The 15915-nt window shown below is 47.9% G+C and overlaps 1 protein-coding gene across 5 annotated transcripts in view; it reads right to left on the bottom strand.

Moving 5' to 3' along the window:
• Positions 1-15915, bottom strand: part of LOC146205934 (oxidative stress-induced growth inhibitor 1-like) — a 148011-nt gene that overhangs the window by 76738 nt on the left and 55358 nt on the right. For 3 of the 5 annotated variants that reach the window (XM_084590600.1, XM_084590598.1, XM_084590597.1), the window contains one exon: positions 4570-4777. The exons of 1 other annotated variant lie outside the window; for it this stretch is intronic. The gene's annotated coding sequence lies outside the window, so the exon portion shown is untranslated. Of the gene's footprint in view, positions 1-4552; positions 4778-15915 lie in introns of all 5 variants that reach the window. One more of the 5 variants, XM_084590599.1, reaches the window with a different exon arrangement.

Here is a 15915-nt window from a genome sequence, read left to right as displayed (position 1 = left end):
ATCACACGGAGGACGGCACCTGATCGCGCGTCACAGGGAACAAACGGCGCTGTAAACATGAATTACCCTATAAAAACAATTAACGTCCTCAAGCTCCCTCCTTAATAGGGTCAGGGAGTGATATCTAAACCATGGACTAGATTTGGATCCCTTTATTGCTGGCGACGGAGGCATATTTCCACCTTGGGGTCATATCAATTGATGCAATTAGCAATGAAAGGAGGCACCAAAGACCTTGAGGTGAGCAACTTGAGGAGATAGGAACCTCGGTTTATCCTTGGTAACAGTAAGAATTTCGCATACTTTGATGACGTGACCTGCTCCTGCTGCCAGCCGTCAAAAATCTACTTCAAGGCTTGAAACCAATACCCATGACCCATTAAGGAGTGCGCTAGACTCCCATATAGGGTAACGATAGAGTGGGGTAGGAAAAACAGCGAGCCTAAAGACAACATTTTCTACACTAATGCCTCATTTCTAAGCATAACTATCTATAGCTTATTAGAATGGCATATTAGGGCAGTATCAGACGCGCCATTTGTGCTGCTATCATTGAAGCAGACTGGTTGGATGCGTGAGAAGTTAACCATGCGGCCTAGTTGTTTGTTTGTTTGTTTTTTTCTTTTTTTTTTTTTTTGCGCTGCGAGCGCACGCCCAAAGATTGAATAAAAATTATGGGGGACACTTAAGCTCCACCTTTAAGGGTATGACGCGATAGCGTAGGCTACCACCCCACACGTAAAGCCACGCTTTAACCAAGCCTTATGAACGTGCCTGCGTGGCCTGTGTGTAGCGTGCTTGAATCGTCAACAGCTCACCGTAGAGGACGATCTGCTACTTTACGCAGCTCGTGTGATTGTTCCACCCACGTGCAAGAAATAATTTTTCCGCCTTTCGCATGAAGGCCACTTTGGTGTCACCAAAAACTTCAAGCCCGCGCTACCATCAGAGCAGCGGACTCACCGAGGCTGCTGTGAAAATCATCAAGACTTCAATGAAAAAGACCCCAGGCACGTACTTGACCCTCTTATCATACCAGGTCAAATCTATGCTGAAAAAATGGCTACAGCCCCTCGGAACTATTGATGAGGAGGCTATTGAGGACAAAGCTTCCTCTAACTCCCGGAAGTCTTGTTGGCCGTTTGCCAGACGTCACCAAACTTCGGACTTTCGAAACCCCCAATACCGCGAACAGCAGCGCAGAAATTACGATCGACAACACGGCGTACGGCGACTTCCAACCCTACTGGAAGGTGATGAAATCTGGGTTACGGACAAAACAAAAAGGGAATGTGGTTGCGCCCGCAGAAGAGCCCAGATCATATATGATTGACATATGGGAACGGCACTGTCCGACGAAATCGAACTCATTCTTTTTCTCAAGCCTGCGGAAGAGAAGAGAGGCAACGAAGACGTCGTATACGAGGCATCTCTCTCGGCGACACAGACAAGTCTCTGGGAGATTCGCAAACAACCTGCACTGATGACTCCCACCACATCAGGTGTGCTGGGGAGATGTACGCAGTAGGCTAGGCTGGCTAAGCCGGTTAGCTTGGCTGCGCTGCTGCGTACTCGCGCGACGCTCGCTGTGGCTGGCACGTGTGTCGGGCTCGTGCCAGTGTTGGCCTGGAATAAACCTTTCCTATCAACGTGCCGCTCGGTGATTGTGGTACCTTCAGAGTTCCAGTGACTCTAACGAGCTGCAGGGGGCCTCGATACGACGTTAGCGAGCTGTAGAGTGCCTAGAGCCGCCCTGTCCTTTAAGTGTCCAACAACTGTTTGCGTCGCGTGTAAGGATTGCGGAAATTGCCGCACCGAAACGGGGAACATGTTCTGAGCGGCACAACAAGCGGAAACTAAAAAACAAGGAACAGCGGTTCCATACGCACCAACGAATGAGACATTCCCCCCATGGTTTTTGGGTTCCATATTTTACGCCATCAACGGGCAAGCAGCGTCGAAAGATGAGAACAGCAGCGGGCGAGCACCGTCATGCAAGCGAAGAACCTCATAATTAAAACAGCGGCTCCAGGCGACAGATCGAGGCACAAACACGAAGACTGTCTTTCGCCTCGCACTCTGAGCACTGAGCGTGCCTGTTGGCGCTGTACGCAGCAGGTTCGGAACAACAAGCTCTCGAGAAAATTTACGCTCAGAGCTGGAGCCTCTGATTGGTCTGAGAGCTTCGGCGAACCAAGTCATAAAATGGTGCAACATTTCCCGGGTTGAGAGGCCCTTGTATGTGGGAGGATATCGGCATTTTCATTTACGATTTCCTCAACAACGCAGCCGCCTTTCCGCGCAGAAAAACAGTCCATAGCGTTCCCGAGGAATAATCTATCCGTCCAGCGCAGGGTCTTGCTCAGTTTTCTATTTTCATTTACAGCGTTCTGTAAGGTCGCGTTGGCAAAAGAAAACAAAAAGAAAAAATAGAGAGAGAACGGAACTCGAAGGCTGCATGTATACTTGGCATGCACCGAATACCTATCCAATTCGTAAAAAAAAAAAAAAAAAAAAAAAAAAAAGGAATCATGCATTATTATTCGGGGTCTATTACGCAGACAGATGCTGAAACGTGCCAGATCGATCATGAAAACCGCAGCACAGACGACTTCCGAAGCAGTGAAAAGAAAAAAATTCATGGTCGCGGGTTCACGTTCAGAAAGGGCGCACGCGAAAAATATATATCACACAGCATCACGCTAACACATGGAACATTCGAGAATAAGAATACGGTCAGTTCTTTCATTTTTGCAAACGGCGGCTCTCTAAACGCTGAACAAGGGAAGAAAACCACTGCAGCTGGCCTGCAGAATTAGCACCCGTTCTTTCCGCAGGAAGCAGGCGTTTCCAAGACTCCAAAACACTCGTCGCTGATAACGATACCAATAAGCGTCGGCAGGAAAAGCCCCATTCAGGAGAAAAATACAACAACCGCGCGATTAAACGACCTGCCGCACCCATGCCTGTTGTCCCCGCCGCCACCAAAAGAAAAAAAAAAAAAAGCGCGCGGTCACGCGACGCTTGACTTCGGCAGAAGGGGCGGTAGCAATATATCGCCTCCATGCGCAATAGCAATTTATTGGACGCCCATAAGGAAGGAACCACAATTTCTTGACTGTCGGGCCGGATCCGTTGGCTGAGGGGACGCTGGGCGGTTCTCTTCGAATTTCCATTTCCTCTTCCTACACTTTCTCTCAATTTTGTCATTTCTTTTTGGCGCTAAGTCCCAATTATTTATTCCCGAACCCTCTTCTTTCTGTTCACTTCTAACTCTGATACTTTAGCGGTGCGGGAAGTCTAATTTTCTGAGACTCGTCTACACTCTGCCGCATTGCGTCCCAATGCTGAAAACGCACTTTTTTCGGGACACTGTAGTACATGGGGACACCAATTCACGCGAGTGCCTATCATGGCGGAAATGCACCCATGGCGGAAGTGCACCCATGGCGGAAGGGCACCGCATACGTCATGCAAGCGGTACTGTTCTGACATTCCCTGCGAAAATATATGACACAGCACAGTACGAGATAGCAGGCATGAGTACTCCATTGGGCGTTCTTCGCAGTATCCCCAGTGAGTCATCGACCCCGGGCACTGGCCACTGGGTTCGAGGGTAGTCGTCTGTCTGGCCGTTAAACGGGCTGGCGCGACGGCGTGCCGTGGATCTTGCGTGCATCGCGCATGACGCAGCCACGAAGAGCACAAATTTCGACCAACGTTAGGAAGGGAGCTTCGGGCACAAAACGCAACGCACAGCGGAGGGCGCCACTCTGTTGTGGAACCGTACGCCGGCACACACTGTGAATGCTCAGAGACTATTGCGCCTGCCCTCGAACAACGTGGCGACAAGAAGCGTCACTGACGCGCTGTGAGGCCGCCGTGTCCGACAGCTCAGGTCAAGTCTGTTGGTTGATTGGTTTATGGGACTTAACGTCCCAAAGCGACTCAGGCTATGAGAGACGCCGTAGTGGAGGACCCTGAAAATTCCGGCCACCTTAGGTTTTTCAACGTGCACTGACACCGCACAAGTTAAGTCCAGTCCTGTCGAGCTGATCGGGTCGTTGACGGTGTGCTCGAACCAAGCAGAAAAAAACGCATCAATGCGCAAATTGCGCAAGCTCCGCGTTGAGAGTAAGACGAGATATCGACCTGTAGTTCTAATTACACACATACTCCTTTACTTGAAGGCCACGTGAGCATTGTGGAGCGTTTCAAATTTCCGCCTGTCATTTATTTGGGACGTCATGACCCTGCCTGACAATCAGGATTTGTTGGTCACTGCCAACTACGGCAGCGCCGGCCTTTCCGCGAAGCTGGACTCATACGCTATAGCGTATACTGTCACCGTGCCAGACGATGCAAAAAAAAAAAAAAAAAAAAAAAAAAAGTGCGTATGATCATTTTGCAGGCGTGAAAAGTGTCCCGAAAACGTTAGCGCTGCAGAGAGCAGTAAATGAGAAAAAAATAATAATAATAAAGGACAGCGCCGCATCTAGTACAGGGCAGCACCCGCACAACTACTGCATAATGAATACACAACGAGTATCACCTGGCCCGTTTCCGCACCTAATGAGTGGCGATGTGGCGGAGCAACGTGGCGTCCCTGGATTGTCACGGATGACAGCGGACTCCGATGGCGCACTCAAAGCGGGGAGGTACAGGAGCTCGCTGCCTTCCAACTACGCCGGGGAACAAGAGCCGCTGCCGATGCCACGTTCCAGGAGCGAGGCTGCCAGACACGCCTCCAGCAGGACTCGTGCCTCCGGCGGTCGCCCTGCACGTGCCGAAATGGACTTTAAGCAACTCTGTGCTCACAATTGAGCATCATCTCTACAATCGCGTCATCATCAACCTATCTGCATCCTCGTGAGGACAAAGACCGCTTCTCCAGCCCGCCTAGTCTGCGCCAGATGCAGCTGCGCTATACCTACAGACTTTCTAATCTGCCTACTTGCCCCTACGCCGCCTATGTTACAGACTACGTCTGCCTTTCCTTCGTCCCCCGAGTTTCTTAGCAAGACAGTGTCATCAGAGAATCGCAGATTACTGAGGCATTCTTTATCAACTCTTATCCCTAACTGCTCCCGATATAGGTCTCTACCAACTAAAGGTAACACGCCAGCTTGCACTTTCTTTTTTAGCGAAATCGGCGAATATGTAAATATTAAATGCGGGCTTACATTACTACCACATTTCTCTTCTCAACACAACAAGGTAACAAAACCTTTCCGCCAAATAACGTACAACGCTTGTACTGGGCAAAGCGTACATCCTATATTTTTAGACACAAGTGCAGTTATTTTAATGCCAAGAGTTAATACAGGTGCGACTTTTACCTAAGAAACCGTTCATTGCCGAACGTCACTGAAAATGACCACCCTGTAGTTCATTGCGAAAGCACTCATCTAGCCGTCCTACCCCCGAGCAAGCCCTTCCACCGTACGCCTTCGGCGCGTTAAAAAAAAAAAAAAAAAAAAAAAAAAAAAAAAAGAAAAAAAAAAAGAAAGAAAAGTGGAATAAACGTGGTTTCAATCAATCCCCGAGCAAGAGAATTGTCTTGTGCATCAGCATGCAACAGTTTTTCTGGCGTGCGCGACCGGCACCCACGGGAAAAAGATACCGTCGGAGTGCAATGGATTTAAGACCAGGGATTCCGCAGCCGATCACCCAGTTTGCGGATTGAGAGAGAGAGAGAGAGAGATACACAAACACACACTGGGCATTGCACGTCATCGTCTCTTATCTGTGCGCAAAATCTTTGGTAGATTATACTCAGTTTAACTATACGTTAAAGCCCTACCAACTTTTTCCCGACGCCTGGCGTTGTTTGTTGTAGGGTGTGTTAAGCGCTCTGTCATCGCGTGACTTCGAACCCTTCGCTCTACCTACTAGTAGCAGTGCCCATGAACACTCTCAGCAAACCTCGCGACAAGCATATATGTGCAAGTCGTTTCCCTGCCTGCATTTTTGGCGCTTGGAAGTCATCGCTGACTCCGTAGTGCGCGTAAGACATCTTTGAATTCCGCTGGAACCAGTCTGTCTCCTCCCCAATGAAGGAAGCCGAGCATTCAAATGCTGCTTCCCTTGTTTCTGCGGGAAGTGCTGAGCTCCTCTCGTGATTCGTGCAACGGTGCGCGGGTATAGACCGTGGTTGCTCAGGAAAAAAAAAAAAAAAAAAGAATAAAGAACGCTTTCAGCGGAAATTTTCGTCGCAACCTACTCGTGCTTATGAGTCAGCGGCAGATGACGGCGTGTTTGCATACAAGGCGAGCGTATACCAAGCTGCGACTGCACTACAGCGACAGCTGCACCGCTGTGCATGATGTCAAAATCCCATCGGCGTTTTCATAGATGTCGCCGTGACGCAGACCGCCGCGTCACTACTGGCGTGATGCGCGTCACTAGCTTCGGTGCCTAAGTGACGTAACAACACAGTGTTCGTCACCTTGTGCAACAGCCGAACTTGTCGGCCTTGGAACGGTGCGCGAAGTAAAGCCTTGACCATCCGACAGCGGCCGCTTATTCTCCCTCCACTGAAACATCGCACCGGCGCCAGCTATAATTGGTCGCAAAGGCACGGCGCTGCAAGATATCCCTCCTCTACCCTCCCACTACGCTAAGAACGCCGCGCTATCCGCAATTACATAATCAAAAACTTAACGCTCGCCTTATGTTACTCTGACAATCATCGCTGAAGGCCACGCTAGAACTACCCGCGGGGAAAAATCAGCGATCGTTAAGCAATGAATGGCGCCGGACGTTTCTTTTCTTTTCTTCTTATTTTCTAACGTTTTCTTTGTCAACAGCAGGGTGCAAGCCACATGCATCTCGTTAAACATCCTGTACGTTACGTGCCCTGCGCCGAAATACACACGTTTCACTGAATGACTTTTTTTTTTTTTTCGCCATTTCGCGACATTCATGCGAATCAACTTTAAAAGCACCCCACGCAAAATTCAATTCACAATGCACAACTGTCCTCGAAATATATAAACTCCGCCAAAGGGTACATTTACCGCGCCACCCTTTTTCGAATACACAAACGCCTGTTGATGCCTCCGATCTCCGATCCAGGCCTAGCTGCCCCCTACAATCTGAGAATTCTAAAAGCGCACATAATTGTGCTTCTTTTGTAAATGCGAGCATAATGTGTTGTGTTATTAGGGCAATATTTTTCGCAAAACGACTGTGTGAGCGTGTTTTCCCGAAATGTATGCAAGTGCATATGCGATAGCTACCGGCTTGAAGTTTGAAGTGCAGATTTCAGTTCTTTAAGCATTATTATCCAACGTTGCACTTATGGTCTCAAACCCTGCCGTAGTGGTGCAATGTTTAAGGCGCTTGATGTTTGTGCCCAAGGATGCGGGATCGAATCCCGGCCGTGGCGGCCGCTTTTCGATGGAGGCGAAAAGCAAAGCGCCCGCGTGCTGTGCGATGTCAGTGCACGTCAAAGAGCCCCAGGTGGTCGAAATTTCCGGAGTCCTCCACTACGGCATCTCTCATAGCCTGAGTCGCTTTAGGACGTTAAACCCCACAAACCAAACCATTTATGGTCTTAAGAGCTACACCTTTTTCGAAGTTTGCGTTATAGATCACGGTATTGCACCTTATCAAAACCTTGTAGCTTGAATATTATCATTCTACTTATGTTGTCCCATATCTCTTCTTCTTGGAGCCTGGTAGTCGCTAGCTGTTTTGATAGTGGCGGCGGCGTCGAGGCTGAGGGGGTTCTCTAGTTCCATGCGGCGAAGCCCGCCATGGGAAACGGAGGGTCTGACGTGTCCCACTGGTGTATTCTTCAGCACGGAAAGAAGAAACGTTTTTGTCTACCCCGCTTCGCACAGCCCAACAAGGGCAAGTGGCCAGTGCGGTCGAGCCGCCGCCTCCGCTCAGGCGACCTATCCGCAAACTCTGGACTCTGGAGGGCACAGCATTACCAGCCCCATTCTTTTCGTTTCACTTGTTGCATTTTTTATACCTGTGTTTTAAAAGAGCCATAGCTAACATTGTATGAGTAGACATAACTGTAATATATATATATATATATATATATATATATATATATATATATATATATATATAAGCCAACAGTCGGCGAGGCCAAGGAAAGCGTTGGGGATGGTACTTTATGTCTTATTTTTTTTTTTTAATGTTTACTTGGATAATCACAGAGATTAGTAATTTAATCTGTTTAGGGGAAAGATAATTAAACACAAAGTAGAAGAAAAAACAACGTGCCGATGGTGGGAACCGAACCCACGACCTCCGAATAACGCGTCCGGTGCTCTTTCAACTGAGCTACATCGGCCGCTGTCCCCCCTGCTACTTTCTTGGGTATTTATGTTGTCTGTATGTATATATATATATATATATATATATATATATATATATATATATATATATATATATATATATATATATATATATATATATATATATATTTACCAGCCACATTCCTCTGTTTTGTTCTGTTTTTGCGTTTCCTTTTATGCCTGTCACGCTCCCCTCTCAAATGCATTCGGCCCAGGGGGCACACACATAAATAAATAAATAAATACCATCCTCAAGGCGCTCGAAGCGCCCCATTCCGCATAGCAGATGGAAGGGGACATCTGCCTTTATCGGTACTGCCGCCGGAAGCGCCTGTCTAGCCGGCGCCTCTTGAGTCTTCTCCGGTTTGAGTCAATGAACGCGTGGAATGCGAATCATGCAGAGGAACCTTTGCACCACTTGAACATTGTGGATTGCGTGACCATAAGAGAACATCTGCGTTCTTCCAAGAAGCGAAACACACGTGATGGAATGATTATAAAAAGCTGCCGAATGGATTTAGATATTAAGAGCCATTTCACGCACCCAAAGCCCCCTGAAAGACTCTCAGACATACTGAAGTGCGCCAAATATCCAGGGAAGGGGAAACGACAAGTACCATTTCACCCGGCACATGCAAGTAAGATATTTATATATAACTTTGTCTATTGCCTCACGGCATAAAGGAATGCGTAAAAAGAAAAAAAAAAGGCATCAAATGAAAGAAAAGACGTTAGACGATCTTATGAAGCCCAAGAGGGAACGATGATATTTTTTGTACCTTGTGTTAATAACTGTTTATGATTGCTTGCCCTGCTTTTCTCAATGACGCCGTTATATTAACGACCAGTTATTTGCGCTGTGATCCGAATTCTGGACTCGATTTTGATTGCATTCCGCACTATCCATTCGGATTAACATCGCTGCAGTTTTCACCTAGGGCAGCCTTCCCTGGAGGCATTCGTGAAGGTAAAAAATAACGTCATTATTTGAAGGTTTCGTTACATAGCACAAAATAGAAAAAAGTCTAGAAAACTCTACTGCAGCTCGTAAGCGTTCAAGGGGTGCCGCTCAGCGATGTCGAAGGCGTCGCTTTTACACCTTTTATTGAAAAACAACTACAGTTTTTCATTTAATGCAGAGGGCGATTTTTTTTTTTTAACCGTGTACAAACTTGTATTTTAAAAACTACGAGAGATACGTCTGTGCTCTCTATGCCGGTTAAAGCAGAAATGTATGTGAACAAGTCTTGATGAATGGACGATTACTTAACTATAATAAAATAACTTTTTATTTTATTTTAAGGGGCAATAATATTGTCACGTAGTGGTGACGAGGTCGACGACACAAATGAAGGGGGGTCGATGATTGCACTAAAGAAACTCTTTATTTGGGCTGACTTGCGCCCGCAAAAGAACTAAGCAACTCGGCGGCGGCGATAGCAACAAGCGTGCTCGTCGGTCGTCGGACAAAGAATGCCCGTCACACTCGTCAACGCTCAATTTAAAGGGTGCACAGAACAATCTAGATAACGTCGCAAACAGCTACCAGCACGGGCTGGAACATTGTGGAAAGACACCCGAGTGGCCGGAACCTTCGAGACAGATCTCGGTGCATCTTGCGCTACAACGAAACTGATAAAGGTGTGACTCGCGACATCGAGCAATAAGAAACAAAGAATACAGAACTGATACGCGATCCGGAATTAGAGTGATAAGCCTGTATGCCGGCGGCTGTTAAGAAACAACAAATACTGTTTGAAGGTTTCGCGGCATTATAATGCGATACTGTCGTCCTGTTATTTCCGTGCGCTGCTTTGTCGCTGTGCAGTTTTACACAGCGTGCTGCTTTGTCGTTGCGCTGTTTTTTTTTTTTTTTGTGTACTGTTTTCTCCTTTCATAACACGGTCTCGTACTGAGCTCACACAAGCATGCAGCCAATCAGGCGGTGCGGTGAACCAAAGCAAGCGTCACCGCTCAGGACTCGTCCTCCATTATTCAAATGTTTAATATGTCAGTGCATAAATGGATCCATGAATCAACGTTCTAGGACTGAAGTATTCGAAGAACAAAAAGAGATCAACAGACTCAACAAAGATTCCACAATAACATAGGCGAACAGATCCCTGCGACGTGCATAACGCGTTGAATACAATAATATTTTTTTTTCGGCCTTCTTGTAAGCCTTCAAGAATAGAGACATAAGCGCCTCAGTTTTTTTTTTTCTTTCTTATGACTTTCGCTTTACTTCACGCTGTCGCTGCACTGCTGATTATCTGAATTTCCGTACATGTGTGAGCGTGCAGGTAGTGTTGGTGTTGCAGAAACTGGAAAGCCGCAACAATCGCGGTAGTACCCGCAGCTCCGTGTTCGCGCGGTTCTCTCGGCGCTAAATGCTACGCCGGACGCGCTCGAAAAATTCAGCTTTGATTACGCGAAACTAGCGAAGCTTCAGGTAAGCAAAAAAGAAAGAAAAAGAACTGTGAAGAAAAAAAGTGCCCAATCTCGCCTTTGAGACCAGGACACGCGTATTGAATAATTGCACATGAAGTGGACACGTGGGCTTCGCTTAAACACGACGCGTTGTCTTGCGCCAGAGAACGGCAGTCGCCGTTGCCTCAGATGGTGTCAGTTGGGCAGGCACCCCGCCCCCATGGGACACCACCATACAATCTTAGTCCGCGGAAAAATAGATTATGCTGCTCTTTGTGGCTATGCTGACGTTTTTTTCTCCAGCAAAGGTGTTACGACCAAGCATCCGCAATTGCGCGCTCTATTGTTCGCCTGTGGGCATGGATAAGTTTTGTGAATATGTGGTGATGGTCCAATGGCTCTAAGTGAGCCTGTTTCCAGGAATCCTGTTTTGTAAGCATGTTTTGCTTTGTGCACAACCTGCAAATGCCAAATTGACCCTGTCAAGAGAACGTCTGGAAAAACACAAAGAAACGTCCCCCTGCGGGAAATAGCAGGAAGTGCTTTCTTTCTTTTGTTCACCCTTCCAGTCGAGAAGTGCTATCCTCCAGTGATGAATGCCTCCTATCCAAAGGAGACGACAGAGTGACATGTCCGCTGACGTGCAGGACAAGAAAGGAGCATGACTCATACGGCCATTAAGTGATTTCCCGGGAATGCAGGAAAGATTTGCAATTGTCGAAAAGGGACCATGTTGGGAGCCCTATGCGGCGCCACGTGCACTCGGGTTTCTGAGAAGTAAAACCCCTTGTCAGAACCAGCCTGTGGTTTCTTTGCTGAAGAATAGAAATGTACCTCCTCTCCTCGCCGTTCCCAAGCTTTTCCCGCCAACAAGTGATCACGCCCAACGAATGAATGCCGGACCAGTCAGTGCTTCAGACCATCAGTGCAGTGATGTGTTCGATTGGATGCCGATACCTGAGGGGCGTGCCCTGGATTTGGTTGGTCAGCATCTTCAGAGAGGGGCTGGACATAGGGGGTTTTTAAGGACGCTGCAGAGCACGAAATGTCGCTCTGGGCCCTGGGTAAACGGCTCATCCAGTCGCTTCTCGCTATGAACTCTTAACGCTTGCCATTTTGCTGATGTACCCTTCTTTTTCGTGTAAATAATCTTGTAAATAAGTTTCTCAAAGTGCCATTAAACCTGCTTGTACATATTTTTCCAACTTCGAAGATTCAGTCCTTCTTCAACCCGGAGTCTCTGCACGCTACCAAGTGAAGGCCGGGTCGCCATAGCCCCAGCGTCACGACAACTGGTGATCAGCGGTGGGATCTGAATCTACAAGCACAACGACTGGTGACCAGCGTTGGGATCTGAATCTACAAGCCACAACATCTGATGACTGGAGGTGGGATCTGAATCTACAAGCCACAACATCTGGTGATTGGAGGTGGATCTGAAGCTACAAGCCACAACATCTGGTGATCGGAGGTGGCATCTCAAGCAACAAGCAGGAGCAACAATCGGCCAACAAGAGAGCAGCTCGGAACATCGATCGCATGTGTGGGTGAGTGCTTGGCTTTTCTTCTGATGTGGACCAGGTTCTAGAACAGGGTTAGATTTTAGAACTGGTAAAAAGTGTTGAAACGCCTTTAGGTTTGGTAGTTTGCACTGTTGTTTTGGAAGTAGCCGACACTCGGAGCGATCATGGACCTACAAAAGCTGCAGAAACCGGAACTGTTGCAATTGTGTGAGGAATTGGGAATTGATACAAGTGGTTTGGCACGAAAACCCTTGATTATAAAGGCAATCACTGATCTGGGAACCGATGATGAGGAGCTCAGTGAAGCATGGAACCTCATCGGGCAAAAAAAGGAACAGCTCAGACAGCAGAAGGAGCGTGAACTTGAGAGGGAAAAAGAGGAAAGGGAGCACGAACGTGAGAAGCTTGAGAGAGAAGCAAAAAAGCGGGAGCTAGAAATTGAGCTCCGGAAATTAGAAGTAGAGTTGAGCAAGAGGTCGGGCAATTGTCCCCAGCTAGCGGTACCTCTTCTCAACAAGGAGGCAGATTTCAAGATGTCAAAGTACATGCAGCCATATGTGATATCAGGGGATATCGGTCTGTATCTGGGTAACTTTGAGCGAACTTGCGAAGAACTGTCCTTCCAGCGAGACACGTGGTCTCAGAGATTATTGACGGTTCTGCCCTGCGAGGCAGCGGAGGTTGTCGCGCGGCTAAACAAGGAGGACGCGGACAACTACGAGAAGGTCAAAGCTTGCCTGATTTTCGGAGACAGAGATGTGCAGGCCTTAACACGTTCAAAGGCGCGAGAACTAGCTACACTGCTCATTCCAGAAAAATCCACAGCGGAGGAAACGGCAGTTAAAACAGTGGTCTATGTGGAAGATAGCGGGTCGGAAAACTTTGAGAGCGAGGCATCTCAAATAAGTCAACTTGAAAGTGAATTTGATGAGACGCGGAATGAGGACGTTCTTGAGAATAACCTCTTGCCGCCAGTGTCTAGTAATTTCACGAGGCTTTTAAGTGGAACCCGAGAGGACTTAACTATGGAGCAAGCCAATGATCCCAAGAATAAGCTCGAAGTACAGTGGGAAGGACCTGCTGAAGTCGTTGCAAAGCTTTCTAACACTAACTACGCAGTGAAAATCCCCGATAGGCGTAAAGCAGTGCGCATTTATCATTGCAATCTTATGAAGCCTTATGTGCAGAGGGAAGCCGTGGTAAATCTAACGTTAAACCTTCCCGAGGAGATGGGGGATAACTTGATTTGCCTCAGCGGAAAAGGAAGCAACGCTCAGGAGCTTCTCAAAAAGACAGAGCAGAGAGGAGAACTAAAGAAACCCCAGCTGTCCGATCTGGGCGAGATAATAACAGAGTTTGAGGCCTGCTTCGTGGACAGGCCAGGCAGGACTGATTTGACTGAGCACGATATTGAGCTGACTTCAGACGTGCCAGTGCGATCAAGGTGCTACCGATTCTCTCCAAGGCAAAGAGAAATTCTGGATAGGGAAGTAACTCGCATGCTGGAATTGGGAGTAATAAAACCCTCGGAAAGCGATTATGCTTCGCCTATGATCTTAGTAGAAGCTCCAGGTAAAGACCCTAGGCCTGTGGTAGACTACCGAAAGCTAAATTCTCTCACCAGGGATCAAGTGTATCCTATTCCGAATATTGAGGAGAGAGTAGAACAGGTCAGTAGAGCGGCATATGTGACTACGCTGGACCTTACTCGAGGATACTGGCAAGTACCGCTCACTGAACGCGCCAGCAGATACGCGGCTTTCGTCACTCCGACGGGCAGCTACCAGCCAACAATGATGAGTTTCGGGCTCAAAAATGCTCCATTTTGTTTTTCCCGACTCATGGATAGGGTTTTAAAGGGGTGTGAAACATTCGCGGTGCCTAATTTAGACGACATTGCGGTTTTTTCCGACTCATGGGCGGACCCTATGGTACATCTAAGAGCTGTACTGAGCCTTTTGCGTCAAGCTGGACTAACCGTAAAGGCCGAGAAATGTTGCCTGGCAAGGGCGACCGTGGACTACTTGGGTCACAATGTAGGTCAAGGTTTCAGGAAACCCAGCGAGATTAAGATTTCTGCGGTAGCAGACTACCCGCGGCCGAGCACGAAGACGGAAATTCGAGCATTCCTAGGTCTGACTGGGTACTACAATCACTACATCCCTAACTATTCAGCTTTGGCTAGCCCTCTGACCGACGCTCTCCGCAAGACAGAACCGACAAATGTAGTCTGGGACGAACAAAAGGAAGCCTCCTTCGTAAACCTGAAGGCTGTGCTGATTAGCCGTCCGGTATTGCGAGCTCCAGACTATGGCCGAGAATTCACGGTCCAGTGTGATGCCAGTGATCGAGGGTTAGGTGCTGTTCTCTGCCAGAGAGATGACGACGGTAATGAGCACCCCGTGCTCTACTTGAGCAGAAAGCTGAGTTCTAGAGAGAGGGCTTATTGCGCGTCAGAGAAAGAGTGCGCTTGCATTGTATGGGCCATTCAAAAATTGCAGTGCTATCTTGGAGGGGCCAAATTCACCGTAGAGACGGACCATTGTCCCCTGGCTTGGCTGCAAACTGCGACATCGAAGAACAGTCGCCTTCTTAGGTAAAGCTTGATTTTACAGCAGTACAATTTTGAAATAAGATACAAAAAGGGGAAGTTAAATGGGAATGCGGACGCGCTTAGCCTCTCTTTCTAAGCGGTCCGAGATGTTCCTCACCATGTATCCAAATTGATAATCAGGTTTTTTTTTTTTTTTTCGTGCGCTTGAATATATGTGACTATGTAAAGCAGCACGTTTGGTTTTCGAGGCATACGTGGGTCCTGAACGTCTTGAGAGTGGGCTTTTCTCGAACAACAATGGCAGTTTTCTTTTAACCTGGTCTCTTCAGACGGGAGCCGAGTGCTTGTTTGGACATGTGGTTGAGTTTCAGACAGCTCGAGCAATTTGGCCTACAACAATCAAGACAACGCGACAAGCAACAGCGAGCTTCAAGCGTTCACGTGCAGGCCATTAAGTCGTCTCTTCATGCAGCAGCTGGGACTGCTGCCCTCCGAGACTCTTCTGGCGGGGGAGGAGGCTGTTACGACCAAGCATCCGCAATTGCGCGCTCTATTGTTCGCCTGTGGGCATGGATAAGTTTTGTGAATATGTGGTGATGGTCCAATGGCTCTAAGTGAGCCTGTTTCCAGGAATCCTGTTTTGTAAGCATGTTTTGCTTTGTGCACAACCTGCAAATGCCAAATTGACCCTGTCAAGAGAACGTCTGGAAAAACACAAAGAAACGTCCCCCTGCGGGAAATAGCAGGAAGTGCTTTCTTTCTTTTGTTCACCCTTCCAGTCGAGAAGTGCTATCCTCCAGTGATGAATGCCTCCTATCCAAAGGAGACGACAGAGTGACATGTCCGCTGACGTGCAGGACAAGAAAGGAGCATGACTCATACGGCCATTAAGTGATTTCCCGGGAATGCAGGAAAGATTTGCAATTGTCGAAAAGGGACCATGTTGGGAGCCCTATGCGGCGCCACGTGCACTCGGGTTTCTGAGAAGTAAAACCCCTTGTCAGAACCAGCCTGTGGTTTCTTTGCTGAAGAATAGAAATGTACCTCCTCTCCTCGCCGTTCCCAAGCTTTTCCCGCCAACAAGTGATCACGC

Source organism: Amblyomma maculatum, chromosome 1 (assembly GCF_055883805.1).
Source record: "Amblyomma maculatum isolate TAMU_Amacu chromosome 1, ASM5588380v1, whole genome shotgun sequence".
NCBI classification, from domain to species: Eukaryota; Metazoa; Arthropoda; class Arachnida; order Ixodida; family Ixodidae; genus Amblyomma; species Amblyomma maculatum.
This window is presented reverse-complemented; position numbering and strand designations above follow the sequence as displayed.